This window comes from Ambystoma mexicanum, chromosome 14 (assembly GCF_040938575.1).
Source record: "Ambystoma mexicanum isolate Mex_15411 chromosome 14, UKY_AmexF1_1, whole genome shotgun sequence".
NCBI classification, from domain to species: domain Eukaryota; kingdom Metazoa; phylum Chordata; class Amphibia; order Caudata; family Ambystomatidae; genus Ambystoma; species Ambystoma mexicanum.
The window spans coordinates 209,134,301-209,159,073 of record NC_090940.1 but is presented as its reverse complement, the minus strand read 5'-3'; the positions used below and the strand labels follow the sequence as shown (position 1 = coordinate 209,159,073).

General features: G+C 48.2%; 1 long non-coding RNA gene across 1 annotated transcript in view; it reads right to left on the bottom strand.

Annotated features, from left to right (window-relative positions):
• Positions 1-9,961, bottom strand: part of LOC138527275 (uncharacterized) — a 53,863-nt gene extending 43,902 nt beyond the window's left edge. The window contains exon 1 of the long non-coding RNA XR_011283847.1: positions 9,897-9,961. This is a non-coding gene — a long non-coding RNA (uncharacterized lncRNA). The remainder of the gene's footprint in view (positions 1-9,896) is intronic.
• Positions 9,962-24,773: the final 14,812 nt, after the last annotated feature.

Below are 24,773 nucleotides of genomic sequence, written 5' to 3'. Positions count from 1 at the left end.
GCAGTTAGGCAATCAGAGATGAGAGAGGGAGAGGAGGTGGCAGAGGGCAGCCTGAAAATGAGTTGAGTGTCGTCAGCGTAGCACTGGATATTTGAGCAGAAAGTGGCAATGCAGTGGGCGAGAGTTGCCAGGTATTGGTTTAAAAGCCAGGGCGAGAGGTTAGACTCCTGGGGAACACCACAGGTAGAGAGGAAGATAGATGAAAGGAAGGACCCAAGTTGGACCTAGGAGGGTCCATCTGAGAGGAAAGAGGCCAGCCAGGCCAGAGCCTGATCAGTGATACCCAGATTTTCAAGGAGATGGTTGAGCAGGATGGTATGGTTGACCGTGTCGAAGGCAGAAGAGAGATCGAGGATGAGGACAGAGGGAATGTTAGAGTCAAGGTTGGAGAGCAGATCTTCACGGATGTTCAGGAGAGCAGTTTCCGTGCTTCTGGCAGCTCTGAAGCCAGACTGGTGGTCATGTAGACAGTCAACAGAATTGGAATGAAGGTTAAAATGAGAGATGGACAACTTTTCCAGGAGTTTGCCAAGAAAAGGAGTAATGGAAATTGGGCGATAGTTAGCTGGACAAGAAGGATCAGCTGTGGGTTTCTTGAGAAGAGGATGCACAAAGGAGTGCTTCAGAGGGGAGGGGAAGGATCCAGAGGCAAAGGAGTGGTTGCAAAAATCAGCAAGGGCTGGAGCGAGGGTGTCAATGTGGCCCTTGATGGTTTTAGAGGAACAGGGATGAACCTGTTTTGACAAGGCTTTCGTAGATCGACTTGTCTAGCGACCTCGTCAGGGGAGAAAAGAGGAAAGGACGAGAAGGATGGTGGGGGTGGCTAAAGGGTCAGCAAGCACAGATGGCGACGGGAGAGGAGGGGTGTGGGTGGAGAGGGTGGACAGGATGTCATGTGTTTTTTAAATGAAGTGAGAGGCAAGGGCATTGCAAAGAGCCTGGTAGGCAACAGGAGGGTTAGAGACTGCAGCAGGGTTGGCCAGCTCCTTGCAGATTTTAAAGATTTCGGCCAAGTTGTTAGATGCCGCAGAGACACGAGCTTGAATGTGGATGCTCTTCTTGGTGAGGACAGAGAGTCGGTATTGCCTTTGTAGCAGGCGACAGGCCAGTTTGTCAGAGGATGAACAGGAAGTCCTCCATTTCCTCTCAGCCACCCTACACTTACGTTTACGTGTAGCTAGGTCAGAGTCATACCAGGAATTGCACTTGGCTTTGGACTTCAAACGGATCCTCATGACAGGGGCAATAGCATCAAGCGTATCAGAAATTGAAGAGTAGAGCAGAGACAGGGCTGTGTCAGGATGTGAGACAGCCAAAGGTGGAGGGGGGGGGAGAAAGTGGCAGCAAAAGCCTCAACTGACACACGCTTCATGGGCTGGATGTCCGAGAAGGTAGGTGGCAGTGTTGGGGTAGGCTTGGCTTGGGGGGAAGAGAGGGCGAGATGAGAGGAGAGAAGGGAGTGATCGCTCCAGGAGAGAGGAGTGGTCAGAGGAATGCCGAGGGGGAGGTCAGAGGAGATCAATACATCGAGTGTGTGCCCTGCAGAGTGAGTCGGGCCAGAGGATGGACAGGGAGAGGAAGTCGCAGAGGTCACGGATGAGTACAGAGGAGGAGCAAGGAGAGTCTAAATGTATATTGAGGTCACTGAGGAGGAGGAATTGAGTGGTAGAGGCCAGGAGGGAGGAGGAGAGGTCTGCGGAGGCCGGTAGATGGTAACCACAGTAAGAGAATTGGTAGGCGAGAGAGAAAGCCTACAGACAAGGCATTCAAAAGAGGAGTAGGTCTGAGTGGGAATGATAGAGGCAGGAATCCACTCAGGAAAGATCAGGGCAACCCCCCCCCCCCACACCAGACCGGGAGGATCTGGGTGCTGAGAGGATCTTGTAGCATCAGGGAGGAGAGTGTCAAAGCTCATGACAGAGCTGGCCGTGAACCATGCCTCAGTAAGACCAAGGACATCAAGGTCTAGTTCTTCATAGAGGTGGCAGATGTCAGAGGAGTGTTTGACAGCAGAATGAGAGTTGAGAGTGGCAATATGAAGAAGGTTGCCAGCCTTAAAGACCTTCCGGGGAGGGGTACAGATCAGAAGTATGCCCTGCGGAGGAGAAAGAGCCCTAGAAGGGGCAGAGGAGGATGAGGAGAGAGAGGGCAAGTTAGCCAAGGGGGGAGAGGAGGGGACAGCAGGAGATGAAAGGAAATTGATGAGGCGACGGAAGCGCCTATCAAAGAGGAGGAGATTGGCCTGAGGGCCTTAGACCATGACAGTGCCATTTAGGTAGACATCAATGATGACTTTAGAGGAGTCAAAGGAAGCCATGAGAACTTCCCAGCAAGTGCCACCATTAATGGGAGAGGAGGAGATAGGGCAAAGCACAGAAACCATATGAGGAGTCCATAGATCTGGCGAAGGAACGACAAAGAGGATGTCGGTGAGGGTCTGTCTGGCGGACGCATTGGAGTAGGTGTCTGCGATAGGAAGACCAGAGTTAGAGGCCAAGATATCCTTTTTGAACTTTTCCTACCACACTCAGTGAGAAGACGAAGGATAGTCAATGGAGAAGCAGTTGGAAAAGAGAGGAGAAATAGAAAGTGCCATTGGGGTGGAAGCGAGGAGAGGATGGAGATACTGGGGGGGCTAAGGCAGGTAGGTGTGGGACAAAAGAGAGTGGTGAGGTTATTGGGCTGGCAAGTTACAGAGAAGAAACAGAATACAAGCAAAATACAGAAAATTTCACAATGGGCAGCAAGATTTGACTTTTTAGCACAAAGAAAAAACAGCAAGATTTGACTCTTTAGCACAAAGCAAAAACAGCAAGATTTGACTCTTTAGCACAAAGCAAAAACAGCAAGATTTGACCTTTTAGCACAAAGCAAAAACAGCAAGATTTGACTCTTTAGAACAAAGCAAAAACAGCAAGATTTGACTTTTCAATCTTGGAATCGGATGTTAGCAAAGGGTTTTAGGAAGCACTGCACATCAGGATGACAACATGGCAGTAACAAGCACAAAGAACAGTGATAGTCAAAGGCGGTAGGAGTGAGTCCATAAGGAGGGAACTAACCCAAAGTTCTGGAGGAGGCAAAGTCAAGGCAGTCCGGATTTCTTAAAGGAGTGAGGTGGCAGCATCATTGTGGTTAAGGTACAGGGAGGACCCCAATTAGCGTTCCGGAAGCGGACAGGGAGCAGACAGGGGCCTTAGAAGTGAGCCTTTGCTGCGAGGGCCGGCTGAAGCCTGCTGGTCCCTGATTGGATTGAACAAAACACTCAGCAACCAATGAGAGTGCAGCACAGGGAGAGGTGGTGCAGCACAGCCTGCCTACACAACAAAGAAAACCACGGCAGCCATCTGGGAAAAAATGGTGCTTTCAAAATAGCAAGCAGCTCCAGGTATTAAAAAGCTAAAAGAAAATGGCAGCACGATGAAAATGCCAAATAAAACAGTCCTTTCCAACAATTTTATGCAAATTTAGTTTTTTTTCTTTTTCTTCTCTTTTTTTCAAATTTCAATATTTCAGGATCAATAATTCCCCTAGAGGTGTAGTAATGCACAGAAAGTGCACCTACCTAATGGAATGGTCAGTAGCCAGGAACAAACTGCACATGTGCAGGAGAACAACAGATGACCAGGAGGGTGGAAACAGGACCTCACTCTCAGTGAGAAGCAGATGAAAGAAAACAGTTCCAGCCAGTGGGCCTTACTCAGAGGGCTGCCACATTGTGCTGGCATGCCGGAAATGTCTTTTAGTATCTAACGGTTGTGGATGACTACTGTCCCTAAGCCATGTTCAACCGATGTTCAGCACATGGGTTGTATGCACTCTGAAGTGCACTTAGCACGGGCCAGTACACATTGACATGGTTCACCCATGGCAGTCAAACAAATGCAGGCAGAAGTCCTACACAATCATACACATTTATTTAATCTGCATACACTATTAAGGATACACATGCTTCATCACTCACTGGACGTTTCCTCATAATCTGGCAGGCCTCCCACGCCTTGCAGCTGATCCACATGAATCAACTCACTCATGGCCTCTTCATGTGGCGTGAGCTCCTGCTCCTGTGGTGACCCACCTCCAGTCACCAGAGCAGAAGCGAGGTTGGCACCCAGCTTCAATTTGGTTCGACGTGGAGGTCATTCCACCGCTTCATGACCTCACAAGCTGTGTGCCTCTCATTCCCCAAGGCGTTGATGCGATCCGTGACTTGCTGCCAGTGCACCATATGCTGGGCAGGCGTATGTGTGGTCTCTTGCTGCATGCACATGTCACGGTGGTGGTCACACACTTATTCCACGAGGATCTGGAGTTCTTCATCATTATAGCTCCTCCTGCTCGACGTGGCTGTCTCCTTTGCCGTGCTTTGGGATTGAGCCTTTCCCTGTTCTGTACGCTTCTGCCGCTTGGAAGGTGGTGCAGACCCTGTGTGGTTGGGACCTCTCAGGGCATTAGGGGCTGGACAACTAATGGCCTGGGCCATGCCATCACTCACTGATGTTGGGTCAGTTACTGGCCCTGCAGGTCCCTCAACATGGGAGCTGGGTCCAGGGCCTTTAACTTTACGTTCCTTCCCCTTGGACACACGGATATGAGCTGCCCCTGCGTATCTGTGTACCTGGGGGGGACGACAACAGATACTGCTGTATCTCCCTGACCCGGGCGGTTGGGGGCAGCAGCTGCATCTGCAGGTGCTTCAACCTGGGTGCTTGGGAGAGTAGATGACCCTGCAGCTCCCTGACCCTGTTGGGGGTGGTGCACAGCTCTCTGTGCATGTCCCCAACCCTGGCCACCTCAGCCACCTCTGCCACCTTTCCCTCTTGGGGCCTTCCCAACCATGGTACAGATGGATTTGTACAATGGGAGGCCTGACAAGCAATTGTCCTGGGAAATAGTAGTTAGGGGGCAGGGTATGTGTTGTAAAAGGTGCAGCAAGGCTCAATATTACCCCTGGTGAAAAGATTAACGAGGGGTGTAACGCACAGGCACCCCAAATATCAAAGAATGCATGTACGCGACCCCTCGGTAGCTCCCGTGAAAAGAAAAAGCATTACGCAATGTGCTGTGGCACCCAGCAGCAGAAAAAATGTGTACGCGAAGCTCACAAAAGCCACTGTGATGTTAATAATGAGGGGCACCCAGAGTATGAATAATGCGTACGCGACTCACTGTTAGCCTCGTGTGTCTGCGCTGAGGCAAATCCCCCACCAAAATAAGAAGTTTGCACGGTCACCGTAGTGAACAAATTGCGTGGCACCCCAAAAATCTCAAAAAAGGCGAAACGTCCGTCCGCTCCAACTCGCACGTGCAGTGTAATGTTCTGCTAGGGACTCCTTTGCCCCAAATCTGAACTCCAACGCCCAACAGCCAGCACATGTCACGTAACTTACGCGATTAGGCCCTTTCCTCTGATTTCACGTGTACGCGCTAATGTCGCACACGCAGAATAACCGTTACTCTGTTTCCTGCTGCCCACGCAACAAACACGAAGACCCACACTCCTGCCTGCATGCCTTTTTACCTGCCTCTTACTGCCCTGAGCTGCATCCTATGAGCCATCTGCTGCTGCCTGCCCACTGTGTGTGTGCCTGCTGCCCACCTGCCATGCAATTTCAGTGTCCGCTGTTAAGCCATTGCCAATGCTCCTGTCCTTGGCCCTGTGACCACCTCACCTTATCCAGAAGACTCCCAACGTGCCATTCCATCACCACCACTCCACAGCCCAGCCCCAGGACCACCTTGCCCACCCACACCTGCCTTGGGGGTTGCCATGTCTCAACCAACATCTTCCGAGGTTAGTGGCAACCCCATGGCAGCGAGGCAGAGAGCTGTGAACTTCACAACCAGGGAAGTTGACATCCTGGTGGAGCATGTCCTGGGGCATTGTGATGACCTCTTCCACGGAACATCACAAGTCGGCAAGGAAGGACGAAGCTGATTTGGGACCAGATCGTGGGTGCCATCAAAACGGAGGGGGTGACACCCTGTGACTACCACCACGTGCACAAGCGCAGGGAAGACCTCAAATCCAGGACCCACAGCAAGGCCCTGTGCTTCCACCAGGCTGGTGCCAAACCGGGAATGGGGGGCACAGGGGCTGGATTAACACCACTGACATGCGGGTCCTGGAGAAATTCTACCCGGCGCTGCACACCCAGATCAGCGATTTCCAGCTCCGTCTGGAGTCGTCAGGTGAGTGTCCATGTGTTGCTGGCCTCCACAGTGCATGTTCATGTGGATGTATGGTGGGAGTGTGCACCTTGGCCTTACATCAAGTATGCCTCTTGTAAGGGTGTCTGTGTGCATGTCCCAGACAGTGCTTTACATATGTTCTATGAACCATGTGTAATTTCAATGGTCTTACTTTTGCATTGTGTGTTGTACTGCAGCATTTCATGACGTGCACGTGGTTTGTCACATGTGTCTGAGACATGCCGTGTGAGAAGTGTGGCAGATGGGTGGTGTAGTCAACATCATGAACATGCATGGTGTTCATGTGCATGTGTCTAAGATGTGACTGTGTGACTGGCCATCACTCCTGGATGGATGTAACAGGATGTAACAGGTGCATTTCAATGTGTGACCTAGTCTTGTTGCGTGATTGCTGTTGAGGGGACTCTGATGTGATAGCTCAGTGCACTGCTTGAGGACTGTCAGGTGATATGTGTGTAAGACATGTGTATGGCCCATGATGCATGAGTGTAGCGTGCGCAATTGATAGGTTGTGACAGTGCCATGTCCACGGATGTGATTGTCTGTTGTGAAGGAATTACATGTATGTGTATGTATGTACATTGCATGTACCTGTGTGTTGTGGAGGGTGATGATGGTTGTAACCTTTAGCAGTGTACTTCATGTGCATATTTTTGGTGCCAAACACACATCGGTGCAGTACCCTGATTTTGTATTCTATGTCTCCTTATCCACAGTTGCGTTGGAAGAAGAGGGCGGAGAAGGTGCTGTGGAGCAAGGCAGCAAGGATGCTTCCACCGGCCAGAGATGCAAGGCCCACTCACACGACAGGTGAGCATACACAGGGGCCATCCATTGCGGAAGACGCTTGCAGCGCCTACAGCAGAATGCACCTGCCGGCATGCCCCAGGCCGGATCCATGCGCAGGTGTTGGTTATTTCCACCCAGACCGACACCCCACTTCCTGCGGATGTTGCCTTTCAGGACAGAGTGGTACCCCTACTAGTCAGTATCAGGAAGCGTACCAGCACCATTCATGATGATGTGCAGCCTTGCACTCAAGTGCTTGCATATCATCACAATGATGTCTGGCGACTCCTGAACTGGCTAGTAGCATTCCTGCTCTTGAATTGGATGCATGGGCTGGCCACTTTTGCGCCCCCTCCTCATCTTGTTCCTCTGTGCACCAGTCATCCTCCCGGGTGCCTTCCGACCCAAATACCACCTGGATCCCCTGTGCACCAGTCCCACCCATGTCGGCCCGTCTGGTGGAGCTAACATCCCTGCATGAGTTGGGAGTCAACAGTGGATCAGCTGAGATGGTCACCACACCGATCCAAGGAACGACAGAGGCAATGGCGATGGAGGGAGAGCAGGCACCCAGGAGCATGGCACGGGCCTGACACCCCCGGGTGATGCCATCAGCCCAGAGGGTGTCCACACAAAGCAGGCATTGGGCGATTTGGCAGCAGCAGGCTCAAAGTAGGAGGCTATTGTACTCAGAGCATCCCATTTCAAGGAGGCAGGTATCCGACGTCAGGCAGGATGCAAATGTGGACCTCAGAACAAGGATGTCTTCCGTGTTTGTGCGATACGGGCAGCAAATCCAGGCAGAGAGGCAGCGGGCTCTGGAGGCGAGAGTCACCATGGCCAAGGTGGAGATTGCACTGCAAAGGGCAGAGAGGCGGGCTGACATCCTCGAGGATACTTGCAGGGAGTGGGAGGGGATGGAGAGGTCCATGTTTGAGTCCCTGCAAGCACTCGAGAAGAGAGTGGAGGCCCGCCTAGGGGAAGTGGATGCAGTCTCTGATGATGCCCTGGCAAAGACATTGAGTGACAATGGTGACATGGAGAACTAGCTTGCTGCCTGTGTACATAGTTTTGTAGATATAAGTTTCCTTTAAATTTGTATTATTTGGAGCTTGGATCACGGACATTACTACATTTTATGTACATAGTTCTGTAGGTGTAAGTTTCCTTTTATTTTTTATTGGTTTTGGAGTGGACTCTGGACCATCCTCCATGTTTTCTTGTACATTGTTTTTTGGTGTGTTTGAGGTGTTTTATTTGTAATATTGTAGATTTTACAGTGTAAATATTTTTATACATATGGGCATTTTCTTTTTCTATTTTTACATGGACATCTTTTAAGATTATGATTTATGATTTTATTTACAGTATGTATGTTTCAAACACAACTGTTCAATATATTTATTTTTCACTCTCACAGTCATTGTCAGTCACAGTTATTTTTGCAGTGTGATTGTTTGATAGTCCATTTAGTAGCCCCGATCCTGCCCATTGTTAGTGATGTGTGTGTTTGCTTACGTGCGTGTGTTATGTTCGGAGTTTATTTGCGGGGTGACAATACACATGGTGGTGTGTGAAGTGGGATTTTGTGTGTGCACTGTCAAATGGCATTTCCTTTCACATGTACAGCATCACTGTGTGTTTGCCCTCACTGTGTTTGTGAGTGGGGTGGGTGGGGTGACTGTGGGAGTGTTACATGTTCAGGACATTTGCACGTGATTTGCTTGATGCTGTGTAACACACAAGTGGTGCTTTCCCCTTCACCAGCATGTGTTTTTACAGTTATCATCATCTCTGGTGTTGGTCAACCCCTTGCACTGGGATACACTGTTGGTATTTCTTTGTATTGACACATTGGCTGTTAGAGTTTGAGGTGAGTGTGCACTACCTTTAATAATTAACTTTTCTTCTTTTATTTTTGATCAATTCGTAATATTCAGGGTGCAAACCCGCTACAAAAAGTGCCTCAGTGAAGTAGCACTGTAAAAGACTAACGTTCAAAGACCTTGGCTGTGAAGCCAGCGGTGCGGGCTGCACTCCTTTGTCCACTGGTACATGGTTTCTTTAAGTTTGTGGTAAGTATATATCCAAGGTATGAAAAATCACAAAATCAGTTTGTTTTATCTGATTTTACTGAATATTTATTGATAGTAAACTGAGATTTTAAATCTCTGTTCATGCAGGTGCCATAAGGACGGCCAATGCATTTCGGAATTAACTTCCTTCATCAGGGCCTTATTATACTGGTTTCGAGAATTGTAACACAAAATAAAACTAAAAAAATCACCAAAGTCAAGCGATGTTCAAATGACATAATTGACCGCAGTCCCTGAGTTAATGTTACATAATTCCAGTGTTAACCATATTCATTCCACGAATATTTCCCATTTCAAACATTAACAGTTATAATAGCCATAGTTATCACATCCCATTGACAGACATTCCAAGAATAGGTTAGTCCCCATACATGAAAGTATTGGTCCCATGTAGTCATATGTATCGCAAACACGAGAATATCAACATCATTCAATAAAGCGATTAGTAACAAAAATGGATGGGTATACACACGGGTTGGTATGATTGATTTGAATGATGAAATTGCGAAATGTGTAGAAAAATAAAGAGAAAGGAAAGTGTGTTATTCGTGGCGTCATGGTCGAACTGAATTCAAGTGTGAAAAAAGGAAACAGTAGAAACTGACCTCTTATCTCTATTGCGTGGTTTCTGCACGTTTACAGTGTGGGTGGGGATTCTCCCTGCGTTGCTAGATGCGATCGTAGGCTAAAGACTCGATCTCTCAAAGTAGATCTTTAAAGTTTATACACATGGGCGAGGGTCATTATCTGTGATCATTCTGAGCAATTTACGGAGTCCTAACGTTATCTGGTGCTTACCTATGTCTCATAACAACTCGCTCTGACTCTCCATGAAACCGCAAGGGCACGCGTTTCCTTGCGAGCGGCAGTGTTGATAAAAGGTTGCTATGGGAACTCCTGAAGGTAAGGATGGCTATGGGTGAAGCCTGGCGGCCATGTTGTAATGTGTACACAGACCCTAGAGGTAGCCGTGCTGTGTGTATCAAGTGCATGGTTCTCAGTATGTCTATTACTTTAATAGCAGGTGAGGAAACGTATGCTTTGTCAGCATAAAAGAGACGCCAGATGTTAAAAAAACATGAAAAGCTGTACAATAGTCAAAAGATAAAAGTAAGTAGTGTGCACAATTCCTGAATTCTGTAGACGTTGGTACTACTACGATAAGACCTAAATAGATATACTTGTGTGTTTAACGTGAAAACAAATTCTGTATAGTACGGGGTGCTATTTACAAGCAGACCCGTGAGGTATCAGTACAGAAATAGTGCCATAAGAAGGTCTCGGGTTGTTATGTTGCAATAGGGAACATAAACTCTGAAGGTCAGTTTTATGGGGCCGTTCATTAATAAGCTCAATTATTGTATTCACCCGTGGGGTATCGGTACAGAAATGATGCTATGTAGGAGGTATCGGGTTATTATGCGGAAATGGGGAACATAAACACTGAAAATCAGTGTTAAGGGGCCATTCATTAATAACATCAATTATTGTATTCACCACGTGTTATCACATGTATATATATCTCATCCTGATTTCTAAGATAAGCGAAATTTAGCGACCACACGTGTAATACTACAGCCCATATAGTGACATTCACAATGTCTCCAATAGATATATTTACCTCGGGTAGCTCAACACTGCAAATGCGTGTTGAGGGGACCTAAATCAGTTAAATGAACTATTAGATTCACTACAGAATAACATTTATGCATGCGTATCATACTAATCTTATATACATTTATAATTGTACTTAAACTCTTAGTTACTCGTAGCTTGTGCCTATCAAACATGATGTATAGACGGGAGGGATGGTTCAAAGGAATCTCTTCGACACCTGAAATGGCGTTAACTAGGATGGTTATGTCAAGAACCGCATGGTAAAGAATATGGTTAGGCATGATTCACATAATTCAATGGTAGCTATGTAGCTAATATCATGCAGAGTCGCAGAAAACAACTTAAATCAAACTCCTCATTAATCCCATCTGGAGATAATGAGTCTGATTTGTCACTCCAGAAATCTTCCTGCCGAGCCCTCCATTTCTTCATGTCTTTGTTGGTTTGTACCTCAAGTACTGCAAACCTTAGTTGTGTTATGGAATGTCCATTTGCCTTGAAATGTCTAGCTACTGCTGAGGTCATATTGTTGTTAACGATACATGATTTGTGTTTATTGATCCTCACTCGTATCTTGCGTGCTGTTTCCCCTACGTAGTAGATACCACAAGGGCACTTAATGGCATAAATTACGTTTTCTGACAGGCAGGTAGCATGGTACTTGAGTTTGATTTTAGCTCCTGTTTTTGGGTGTGTTATCGTGTTACCCTTCATCACGTTATTGCAATTGCTGCAGCTCATACAGGGGTAAGTGCCAGGGTGCTTGTCTGGTTTCCTGTTGGTATTCTTGCTTCTTGTGTTAACTAGCATATTACGTAGGTTATTGCTTCTTTTGTAGGCGAAAACTGGTGGTTATGGAAACAAATCTTTAATACTTATGTCACTTGTTAGTATGCTCCATCTGTCTAGAATTATTTCTTTGATTTTATTACTTTGTATGGAATATGTTGTGACAAATACTAATTCTGGATTCTGTCGATCTGTTTTTTAGTGAGAAGTTGATCTCGTGTCTGTGGGCCTCATTACAACCCAGGCGGTAAGTTCCCTACTTTACCACCATGGTGTAAACTCTGTTTACACCATGGTGGATGGCGGATTTACCGCCCCATTCCAAGGTGAGTGGGGCGGTAAATCCCCATTCCCCATTTACCCTTCCCCATTCACATTTTTGCCCCATAGGGCATAATGGGAGTGGGGAAGGCGCTAATTACGGCACCGTAAATTACGGTGCCGTAATTAGCACCAAGGCGGGTTAGTGCCTTGCATTTTAACGGCTGCTAAAAGCAGGCGTTAAAATGGTAATCAGGCGTTAAGGGTAATCAGGCGCCGTTAAACCCTTAACGCCTGGGTTGTAATGAGGCCCTGTGTCTCTGTTTTTTCGTGTGCCATTTGCAAATCCATTTGTGGGTAGCCTCTTTGTTTCAATCATTCTTGGAGTAGTTCTAGTTGTCTCTCACAGTCTTCTGGGTCGCTGATGATTCTTGATTTTTTAAATTTTATTTTGTATTACAATTATCGAAACCAGTATAGTAAGGCCCTGATGAAGGAAGTTAATTCTGAAATGCATTGGCCGTCCTTATGGAACCTTCATGAATAGAGATTTAAAATCTCAGATTACTATTAACAAATATTCAGTAAAATCATATAAAACAAACTGAGTATGTGATTTTTCATACCTTGGATATATACCTACCACAAACTTAAAGAAACCACGTAGCAATGGACAAAGGAGTGTAGCACGCACCGCTGGCTTCACAGCCAAGGTCTTTGAACGTTATTCATTTACACATTGGCTGCCCATTGCAGCTGCCTCGGTGAGTGGTGCATTGTCTGATTGCCACGTCCTTCACACATTGGCGAACCAGTGATGTGTTCATTAGGGATTATCTTCTAGGAATGGCAGCTGAATGTTGCTCAGGCTGTGGGACACCTGGCCAGTGTTTTTTCATGTGGGAAACATTGAGGGTGGTTTGGAATCTGTCATTGGTGAACAATCTGTCCCTGGGGATTGATGCTATGACATTGTTACAGAGCCAGCAGGCCCTCACTTTTGCATTCACCTGTTACATGTGTATGTTGGGGGATGGTTGCAGACAGCTATTCTGTTTGCCAGGCTACCACACTCATGGATGTGGCCCGGGTGAATGCATTAAATTTTGTTTGCAGGATACATGTTCCGGTGTATAGTCAGGCTGGTGTCACTACACGGCAGTCAAGGTGTAACATATCGGTCCCGCAATGCCCGTTTAGATTCATTCAGGCGGTGCACGTCTCCTTTCCTCCAACACTGGAGGTTGCCTTGGAGACGCAGGACTCGCGTCTCTCGGCTCCGCACCAAGTCACGTGTCAGGCCAGCTGATCATGGTGCGTCAAGGGTCCGCCCACCGGCAAGACGTTCATAAACGCTACTCGCGTAGGAAGATGCTGCTTCTAATTAACGTTTCCTTACCAAATTCCATTTTCAAACCTTGTATTTGTGTACCAGACCACAGATTTCCACCTGACTCTTCTACTTGTCTACTCCGGTGATTCAAGGACTTTGCCCTTGAGACTTCCTTATTACTGCAGCGTCCTGTGGACTACCTTCTTCCGCTGCAGCCCTTTTGTTTGTTCTTGTGTAGAAGCATCAGCACGTCCTATCATTTCCAATCGTGCTGGCCGTTTTCCAACAGGCAGTGTATTTCCATTACTTCTCGCCTTGAAACTGGATACAGCCCTACCTCCTTCGCAGGTGAGCCTTCAGCGCTTTTGCCAACTCTATGTCTTCATACATTACTTCACTGTTACTATCTGAAGGGACAAGGATTAGTATTACTTTGTTCTAGTTCCCTTTGGAACTTTCTTCTATTCGAACAAAGAGGACCCTTGATCCACATAGAGACTCCTTCCAGGTGGAACTGTTTTCTCTGGAATTGTTGTGCACTTTGGACGCTATCCTGGTTAGTGCACCATCCCGGCTCTAGTTTGCGTTCCGCTTGCCGTCCGGGGATTTTCCCTGTACTAACCTTCCCTCTTTGTTATTTTCTCCTGTTGTTGTTTTTTCTAATAACTTGATTCATTCCTCTCTCCCATAGGGTAAGACTAGTTGATCTAATTCCTACTCTATATTATCACATAGGGGATATCTGGGTCTTTATTGTTTTCTCTAATTTTTTCCTAGTTGTTGGCTAAATTGTTGAGAACCATTCCTATCATCCCTTCCAGTCCAGGGTTATACAGATAGATAATACCAAGGAAAGAGTGGTGCTAATATTATCTCTTTTTAAGCTGACTAACGTGTTCTTTGTTTCCCTTACAGCCTTGGCATAGTGGTGTGGGTATCTCCGCTCTTTTGAGTAATCAATCACTCTGTCTGTCATCTTACATAGCAGAGAGGTATATTGCCTAAAAGAGGTCCTCAAGTTGAGGAGGTCTGGTTCTGAGTGTATCCCTTTTGGGAAAACACACAGTTTGGGCTGTACTATTATCCGGAGCAGCTCCCTCTTATCTGCGGATTTCAGGTTGAGCAACGCCCCGGCCAGTTCAGCTATTGGTGAGTTACACAAGGTGCACGACAGACAATCGATGCAGTGATGCTGTGTCAGTATGTCAGGGTTCGTCATGCAGTGATAACCCATGTGGAGGGGGCTGCCTACAGGGTGGGGTCACGGGTGATGGGGCTGGGTAGGGGTATCCCATGTGGAGGGGGCTGCCTGCAGGGTGGGGTCACGGGTGATGGGGCTGGGTAGGGGTATCCCATGTGGAGGGGGCTGCCTGCAGGGTGGGGTCACGGGTGATGGGGCTGGGGTGTCCCATGCAAAGGGGGCTGCCTGCAGGGGCGGGTCACGGGTGATGGGGTGGGGGTGTCCCATGTGTTGGGGTCTGCCTGCAGGGTGGGGTCATGGGTGATGGGGACTGGGGTGTCCCATGTGGAAGGTGCTGCCTGCAGGGTGGGGTCACGGTTGATGGGGGATGGGGTGGCAGTATCCCATGTGGAGGGGGCTGCCTCTAGGGTGGGGTCATGGGGGCTGGGTTATCCCATGTGGAGGGGCTGCTTCCAGGGTGGTGTCATGGTGATGGGGACTGGGGTGGGGGTATCCCATGTGGTGGGGGCTGCCTGCAGGGTGGGGTCATGGGTTGTGGGGGCTGGGGGTGACCCATGTGGAGGGGGATGCCTCCAGGGTGGGGTCATGGGTGATGGGGGCTGAGGTATCCCATGGGGAGGGGGCTGCTTCCAGGGTGGTGTCATGGGTGATGGGGACTGGGGTGGGGGTATCCCATGTGGTGGGGGCTGCCTGCAGGGTGGGCTCATGGTTGTGGGGGCTGGGGTGGGGGTGTCCCATGTGGAGGGGGATGCATGCAGGGTGGGCCCACGGTGATGGGGCTGGGGTGGGGGTATCCCATGTGGAGGGGGCTGCCTGCAGGGTGGGGTCACGGGTGATGGGGGCTGAGGTGGGGGTGTCCATGTGGATATCGCTGCCTGCAGGGTGGGGCCACAGGTGATGGAGGCTGGGGTATCCCATGTGGAGGGGCTGCCTGCAGGTTGGGGTCACGGGTGATGGGGGCTGGGGTGGGGGTATCCCATGTGGAGGGGGCTGTCTGGAGGGTGGGGTCATGGGTGATGGGGGCTGAGGTGGGGGTGTCCCATGTGGATATTGCTGCCTGCAGGTTGGGGCCACAGGTGATGGAGGCTGGGGTATCCCATGTGGAGGGGCTGCCTGCAGGTTGGGGTCACAGGTGATGGGGGCTGGGGTATCCCATGTGGAGGGGGCTGTCTGGAGGGTGGGGTCATGGGTGATGGGGGCTGGGTTGGGGGAGTCACATTTGGAGGGAGTTGCCTGCAGGGTGGGGTCACGGGTGATGGGGCCTGGGGTGGGGTTATCCCATGTGGAGAGGGCTGCCTGCAGTTTGGGGTCATGGGTGAAGGGGGCTGGTGTAGGGGTGTCCCATGTGAAGGGGTGTCCCATGTGGAGGGGCCTGCCTGTAGGGTGGGGTCACAGGTGATGGAGGTGAGGTGGGGGTATCCCTTCTGGAGGGGGCTGCATGCTGCGGATTGCAAGAGTGTTGGGGCACCATTTGGCTGGTGGTGGGCCTTGCATGGGAGGACATGTGTTTTCTAGTGGGTGCGCACATGGTCCAAGGGGTGTTTTTGCGCGATTACGCTGGGGTGCGGCTGGGGATTGCGAGGTGTTTTCATGCGATTACGCTGGGGTACGGAGGGGTATCGCAGGATGTTTTCGCGTGATTACGCTGGGGTGCGGCCGGGGACTGTGAGATGTTTTTGCATGATTACGCTGGGGTGTGGACCGGGATTGCGGGTTGTTTTCGCTTGATTATGCTGGGGTGCGGCCGGGGATTGCAAGGTGTTTTTGCGTGATTGTGCTGAGGTGCGGACAGGGATCGTGTGGTGTTTTCACGCGATTACGCTGGGTGCCACCGGGGATTGCGAGGTGTTTTCGCGTGATTACGCTGGGGTGCGGCATGGGATTGCAAGGTGTTTTCACATGATTATGCTGGGGTGCGGACGGGGATCGCAGGTTGTTTTCACGTGATTACACTGGGGTGGGGCCGGGGATTGCGAGGTGTTTCCGTGTGATTACGCTGGGGTGTGGACAGGGATCGCAGGGTGTTTTCGTGCGATTACGCTGGGGTGTGTCTGAGGATTGTGAGGTGTTTTTGTGCGATTATGCTGGGGTGCGGATGGGGATCGTGGGGTGTTTTCGTGTGACTGGGCTAGGGTGCGGCTGGGGATCGCTCGGTGTTTTCACGCGATTTTGCTACGGTGGCTGTATTCTGGCCCAGGGATGGCGTGGTGGATTGCGCTGTGCTAGGCATTTCACTTGCTTTTTACTGTGCGTGGTGGGGGTGTGTTGGGGCTTTAATCACACAGCTTGCTGTTACTTGCACCACGGCTACTGATGCCTCGAGAAATCCATGAAAACGCGTGCCACGCAAAGATTTTTCTGCACCACGGCTGGCGCAGACTCCTTCTCGGCGCGCACCCCTTGCGCCTTTTCTGTGCCAGATTCTATGAATCGGCCCCAAAATGTAGTGGTTAGGAGGATAGTAAATAGACACTCCATTCACGTTAGCTGAACACTCCCTTCACACATACGTTGCTGTGTCCTGCTATGTGATAACATGTGGGACACAGCAACCTATGTGTGAGTGGATTTTTCCCTTTAAGTGCAGCTCTATTTACTGAACGTGCAGTGTATTCCTTAAATATACTGTAATTCTAACCACTACATTTAGTGCACGGGGTGACAATATATTTAAAAGATCACACAGTGCTAGTAGATTCCTGGCCCTGTTAGCCACGGCCAACAGGGCATGCCAAAAGGACAGTTGCACCCAAACTCCTGCTGAGAAAGCAATGGGCAGTTTGCTTTGTAACAGGATGCAGTGATCCACTGTATTCTATGCCACTGACAGGTGAAGCAGGGCCCTCTCCTCTAGATTGAAGAAGCTCTGATATTTCTGAGGGCAGTTTCAGTTTCCATGAGTTGGTGGAACCTGACTGGTACACACTCAATAAACCATTGTGCTGAATGTGTGGAGAGATATGGGCACTTGCAAGAGCTTCTGGGTCTTTGACAACACAATGGAGCCTGGGTGTCGGTTCTGCTTCTGGATTTTTGAGAAGTGGGCTGGTGGCAGTGGACTTGTACGAGTAAGACATTTGGTTAGGTGATGTGTTGATGAGGGGCACAAACTTGGGTGGTCACTGACTCTCCTGTTGATGTGCTGCTGAAGGAGATGTTGTCCATCAGGAACCCGAGGCAGTTGGAGGATGGGGCAAGTTGTGGGTGCGTCCATCCAAGTGCACCTCATTCAGGCGTCCTTTGATGGTTTCCTGTTTGGAGAGGTGGTAAGAAGAGCCTGATGTGAACATCATAAGCTTTATTTCAGACCAAAACCAAAGTTTCCATAAAAGCACTGCACAGTAAGACATAAAAGATTCTTGACAATATTAATACATTTACATGTAGCAATACCATAGGTTCATCAGCAGAATCAGTGTGCAAGATAAAGATTTAAAAGGTTGGGATCAGTATCAGTGTATGTGCCTCTACGTTCTCCATGGTTTTGTGAATGAATGGGAGGCTGCTGATTGGTCATTAGTGTTGGCAAGGCCTTCTGGGTCCAGTGTGGGTGTCTAAAGGAGCAGGCAGGCCAGTCCTGTTTATAAGCAGCCTGGGGACATGCCCTGCTTGAGGGAGGCACTTACAATCTGAAGGAGCAAACTGAGTCCATCATAGATACTCCCACCCATCAAATGTTGCGTTTGTAGGCTGTCTCCCTTACTGAGGTAGGGTAAGCCCAGACGCGCCTTCAATTGCTCTGCCTTTGGAAACCAAGCTTCACCTCAGTGATGAAGCCCAAGAAGGCCGAAATATGCCTGGGGCTGCTAGAGGTTGGGCTGGATTGCGCTCATTGGTGGCAGAGAATGCGGTGGGTCCCATTCTGCAACAGCGCTCACGAGCTAATAAACAGTGATGTTGAAGGCTGCCCAGGCCAATGCCATTGGTCATGATTAAATCTAAATCCTCCATCTGTTTTGGTTTTACATGCTTGCAAAATGTACAGCCGAAAAGTATGTGCGGGCACGCAGCTTTAATTGTTTTCTGCAACTTGATGTTGTCATCCTGTTTCTCTATTTCACTGTGTACCGTTTCTGACCTATTTTAAGACGTTGCATTAATCTGTGACCTACACATTGTCAAAAGAGCCGGTGAAATGCGCATTTAACAAAATGGGAAAAAAGGAATTGCGGGGGGGTTCCTGGCTGATGATGGAGCACATTTGTTTGCGGTGAGCGGGGAATCCCATTTTTATTTTCCGGATGAATGGCCAGCCCCACCCCTCCCCCTCCCACTGCACTGCACTGCAACAGAAGAGAATCTATTTGTGACGGTTTTTTTTTTTTTGCTTCTCTGCGTAGGCATGCGGAACAATAGCACAGGAAAGTAATTGCGTTCTGTAATAAGCATATGTCGCCCTCTTCTTTCATACAGCTCTGCTGAGGCCAAATCACCCTTTGTTGAAACGCCACAGAACACTTTACCAAATTGCAGACATTAAAAATAGATTGCTCTGATCCCCAATCAGTTATTCCCGCTATTCTACGCAATGTGCATGTAAAAAAATTGTATTCCCGATACAAATCTGTATAAAAGCTGCAATATTCATCACAGGAAGGGGAACACCCGTGAAATGCTCTGATATGCTACTATGCATAAAGTTATGGTGAAGTGGCCTCGCAGAGGGGTTCAGGGAAACCTGCTTCTCAGTGCTCCCCGATGTTCTCTCACAGGCCACAAACCTGGAATGGCTCTAACAGTACTCCTTTGGTTTGTGGGGTAACTGCTGCACCTGGTGTAAACACCTGCCCTGATTACTTACTTCCGCAACTGTGAACCTGTATCCTTCTCGTCGCCATCCTAGAGACAGTGAAGGCTGTCAGCCCCGAAAGTCATCTGCAAGGAGGTATATATTTTATGGGGCGCCACACCGCCCTATAGTTAAGGTGAGTCGCACTCCCATAGGAAACCCGAAAAAATGAATGAATACATTTTGACTTGTGCAATGGATTTGGTCTAAAATATGAAGCCAACTAGGTACGCCCGCGACTCCCTACCATCTCCCCCACCCCGACTGCACATTTTAGGGAAGATTTGTTAAAAAATACAAACGTTTATAAGAAAACAAATTTATAAAAATGCTGTTTCGGCCTACTCCCCATTAGTTTTCTCATATTTAATTATTTATTTATTGTTCGCTTGTTAGGTGCTTATACAGCAAATGCATACTGTTTAAATGCGCTTACCTGGCAAAGGGAGGGAACAAGGGAGTGATACATATTGAATACCAGAGGCGTTGCTAGGGGGGCCTAAGGGGGCTACAGCCCCAGGTCTTTTGATTGTAGCCCCGGGTAGAAGCTCAGGGGCTACAACCAAAAGGATATAGCTAGCTCCGAATCCCCCCAGTCCCAACATTAGCTTAACCCCTGATCTTTTCCAGACCTAGCAACAAATACACCACATAGGAGGGGAAAGGAAAAAAGGACGAACCTACTATGACTTGTGAGTATTCAGAACATGCAAGTGTAGCAAGGAAGAGGGCAGAGGGGGTAGGTGCTGAAGTGCCCATGCTCGTGAGTGAGCAACATATGAAGTGAATGGTGTGATAAGTGCTACACAGCCTGGAGCTGTGTTGAGTGTAAGTGCAAGCCCCAAGGCAGTGGAAGTGCGAAGGCAAGTGCTGAGAGTAGACAGAAGCTGGATAATTGGGTGTGGGAGGTCAGTGGCCCGAGGATGCATAAGGGCCCAGGACACCAATCACAGCAACTGTGAGATTAGCAGAGGAGAGAAGATGGGAAGGAGGAGGTAAAGAGGAAAGTCTTGAGGAGCTTCTGGAATGTAAGAACGTCCTGCTCAAGGCACAGTGAGAGGGGGAGGCTATTCCATAGCAGGGAGCCAGCTGAGAAAAGTGATCAACCTCCTGCCCTCTGTTTAGCAAGGTGCAGTCAATGCTAAAATTCACCAGGCGGAGGTCTCCGTCAAAAATAACCGCACTCCTAAGTGAGTTTAAAGCTTCCGCGGAAGGGCCGACACATAACATCATCAGAGGGATGCTGCTAGTGTGTGCTGCCAGTGTTACAGTGAGCATGCTTTTTTATAGGGAAACGATTACATTGAGTATTATCCCTGGCTCAGAACCAGACATTTTCCAAACATACAAATTCCTGTCGGAACACTTTTGGCTGTATTCCCAGACATTGCCGGCGAGATTTTACAAAGGCCGGGCATCGCAAATGGTCATTACTCATATAACTTATCTAAGCAAGTCATAATACGCTTCAAAATGCAGATATAACCTCTGACATGTATGGTCGTACAACGAGCTAATTCATTACACTTGACACGGGGGGAATTTTGCAAGCTACACATATCCTGTTGCTGTAGTGATAATGATGTCCATTTATGGGCTGTTGAACAAAAGCAGGACATATATTTTTACAGAGTGACGCACGAGCGCCTGGAACAATCCCTTTCACACACATTCCAAAGAATAAAAAAAGTCAGTACAGATGGATTCGTGCTTATGTTCCCAGGAAAGAGCGCGGATGTCAGACAATCATTATTTATAAAAGAGACTCTAGGGTCGGCAAACACATGCTGACCTGCAAAGCTGCACACTGTGGGAGGGAAGTGTAAAAGTGCTAACAAACGCTGTTTATGTAGCTTCACGGGAAAGGAGAGCAGGGGGACATTCCTAAGTCTATGAGTAATAGGCACTCGAGGCGAAAACCCTGGGCCTCGTGTACAGACACAAAAGCAGTTTGTTTAACATGGACATAATGCTATAACATGGACAATGTTTTAAGTCTTGCTGAGGCAAAGAAAACACAGTAATTACATTATTTTGGTATTTACAAACAACCCTTTTGCGTCAGCAAGACTTTATCAATAGTACACCTGGTTTGGTTTGTATTTAATTATTCTTTCACTTTCCTTATCTGATACGTCAATCTTGTGTAACTCCTCGATCGCCTCTTCCAATTTATCATCTCATTAGTGACCATGGCATTTGTGGGCTTGGGTGTGAGTGTTCCCATCATTTTCCTGCAGCAGTCTCCTATGACGGATATGCACAAGGGAAAGCACTGGATGCAACAGCAGCAAGCAGCTATTAATCCTCCCACGACGAGAAGAGGGGTGAGAAGCTTCCATCCCCAGCTTTGTAATAAATCCAAGAACCAGGATGTCCCATCCCCAGGCCCAAATTCAGAATGGATTTGAGCTGCCATTTTATGCATTTCATCGATCCCTTTAAAGATATCGGTGCTATAATCAGGTATTAAAGTGCAGCAGGAAGTGCCAATTATATAACAAGCCCCTCCGACCTCTGCCAGCATTGTGTCTAATACCAGTCGATTTTGTAATGCGACCATCCGGACTGCCTGTACTTCTTTAGTAAGGTTAGCCAGTATGTCGCCGGTCACATTTAATTCCTTCTCCACTAACCTAGCCAGGTTCCTAATGCTCCTGGAATTCATAACTATTCCCATTGGCATCACTATGCCTTTTAGAAAGTCAAAGAATTCATCCCAAGTTGTGTCTTCCTTAGTGATAACACCTCTTTTCCTTCGCCCATAATTCCCCATACTCAATCTTGTTCTCCTAGTTTCTTTCCTTAAGTTAGCTGCTTCTAATGGTTTGTAATGTAGTCCCAAGATTATATAGCCAACAGTACATCTGCCTTTCCAATGGCTAGGCAACCAGAGGTAAGCGTTTTCCCCACAAATAAACATGGCCCCTTCTGGAGGAAGGAGGGGTGCTGACAGACTGTTTAAATCCACTGTAATCAGGCAGGTGTGTTGGCCCATAAAGACACCCTTATGAGGCGGTTGGGTTCGTTGGTAACAAAAGGGTGCTTGTCGAATTATATTTTGCATGGGTATCGGGGAGGGTAGTTTTTCTTCCCTCCCATCTCCTGTATAGAGAAGGACCGGGTCTAGGAACCTTGTATCTGGCGGACAGGGAGCGGATCTATTTAGATACCGGGTTGCGTTTGACGTCAGGGGAATGTGGGCCGATGAAACTTTAACTGTGTATGACCTCTGGTCCTCCCGTTTCCCACTATCGTAAATTGTCGAGTTGAGCATGTCGAGTATTTGTTTTCTATTCTCATCAATTACCAAGCGCAATAGTTCTTTATGTGCGTCCTATTTACTGTCCATTTCTGCTCATTTCCTTTTTGTATTTTCACCGAAATGGTCATCTGTTATAGTATAATCCCCATTATCCATTTTAACAACCTACTTTGTTCCCTCGCACAGGGCTGATCCCAGGTGGCTAAGTGCCGGAACTTGGCTGTCAAATGTCACACTATATATATATATACAGTATATATTTTAGACAAAAGGTTCAAAGTCCCTAACAATTACCATAACGGTGCCGTCCGTTTATGCGCTAGATCGCAAGGGTTGCACAGTATAACCCGTCCTGCTGTCACCACTTCTGGCTCCTACCTTGACTCGTCTCGTTGAGGCTATTTCCTACCCTTGGGGGGTGCTGAGGCCATTTCATCTGTGTCTCGGTGGGGCTACTTCATACCCAGGAGGGGTTGCTGAGGCCACTTCATCTGTATTTTCAATTGTCCTTGCTTGTTCTGACCCTTTACCAAGTCCTTTCTCAGCCAGATGTCAGAGTTCAAACATAGGCAATCAATGTTACTTCCTGGGGCGCAAGTTATACCTTGGAGTCTCCTCCGTTAGTTCGGCGGCAAAATGATCTGTGTCGTTGGTCGGGGGTGGAATATCTGAGGTGGTGCCTTCTTGAGATGATTGGCATGTAGCCACGTCTTGTAACCTGCTACCTTGACAGCGGTTTGTGTTGCTAAGAGGACCAAGAATGGCCCCTTCCAGCGGGCTTGCAGGCAATTTGTGCGATCAAAGCTCTTTACCAGTACATAGTCCCCTGGTTTGATGGCGTGGCCCTCTCCTATTAGGGCCGGCGGAGCTGCTTCTTTCACCTGTTGATGGATAAAAGATAGTTTATGTGTGAGTTCAGCACAGTAATCCCTCAACAATGGCTGTTCAATGTTACCAATAACCCTTGATTTAGGGACAGACCAGGCACTTGGGGGGCGGCCCATCACGATCTCAAAGGGGGACAATTTGTGCGTCCCCTTTGGAGTGGTCCGCATACTCAATAATGCCAAAGGAAGGGCGTCTGTCCACTTCAGGTTTGTGGAGGCACAGATTTTTGCCAGTTTGTTTTTAACTACGGCATTCGATCGTTCAATAATCCCGGCACTTTTGGGATGATAAATGGAATGGAATCGCTGATCAATACCTAAGGCAGTACATACATACTTCACAACTTGACCAGTAAAGTGTACTCCGTTGTCGGAAAACAGAAGGCTGGGCACTGTGTACTGGGGCACCCAGTATTTCAGGATACATTTAGCTGTGGAAATAGCAGTGTTGTCTCTTAGGGGGTAAGCATCCGTCCAACCAGAGAACCCACACCTCATTACAAGACAATATTTTAGTTTAGCAACTGGTTCCATTTGTATAAAGTCCATGTATACCACTTCAAATGGCTGCATAGGGAGTCTGCTATGACCCGCTGGTACCTTCACAGATTTGCCCACATTGTGCTGGAGGCAGATGGCACCCTGTGCTGCCCACCTCCTGCAATATGATCCAATTTTCCGTTTCTTCCATACCTTGCTTAGAATATCCTCCATTGCATTTGCATTAACATGGGCATTCCCGTGTGCCATATCAACTACCATGGGTAAATAACTGTCAGGGAGCAACCACCTCATTTTGATTTCGTCCAGCCACACCCCATTAGATGTTTGTCCATTGTTATTGTCCTTAGTCCATGCTTTAATTTCGCAATCTGCCGCTTCCCTTTGAATGTCCTTTACTATCTCCTCAGGGTCCTTTCCCAATTCACCCTCATCCCTCTTCCCATCCATATTCATTTGCAGCATGTTACACTCTGGAAGGGGCAGTTTACAGTGTTCTGCGGCAAATTTAGCCACCTGGTCTGCAAAATCGTTTCCCTGCCCCACAAAATCTACCACCTTTTTATGGGTGGAGCATTTCACTATAGCCACCTGAGCGGGTTCAGCCAATGCCGTCAATAATTTGTTCATCAAATTACCATGTTTTATTTTGGTACCATGTGAGGTGAGAAACCCTCTTTCTTTCCATAGCAGGCCAAAATTAAAGGCCACACTATGTGCATAGGCTGAATCCGTATAGATGGTTACAGCTAAACCTTTGCTTAATTCTAGAGCCTTTGTCAACGCCCTAAATTCTGCAGCTTGCGCTGATAACTCGGGTATGCGTTCCACATGGACAATTTCACTTTCAGTTGTAATCGCGTACCCACCCACTGTCTCCCCACTTTCCAGCTTTTAACACGAGCCATCACAAAATAGAACCCCATCACCTCCCTCTAGGGGAAGGTCACTCAGATCGACCCTACCTCGGGTCTGCTCATCAGTGCGTATAAGGCAATCATGCATGTCTTGATCTCCCTCACCACTCGGCAA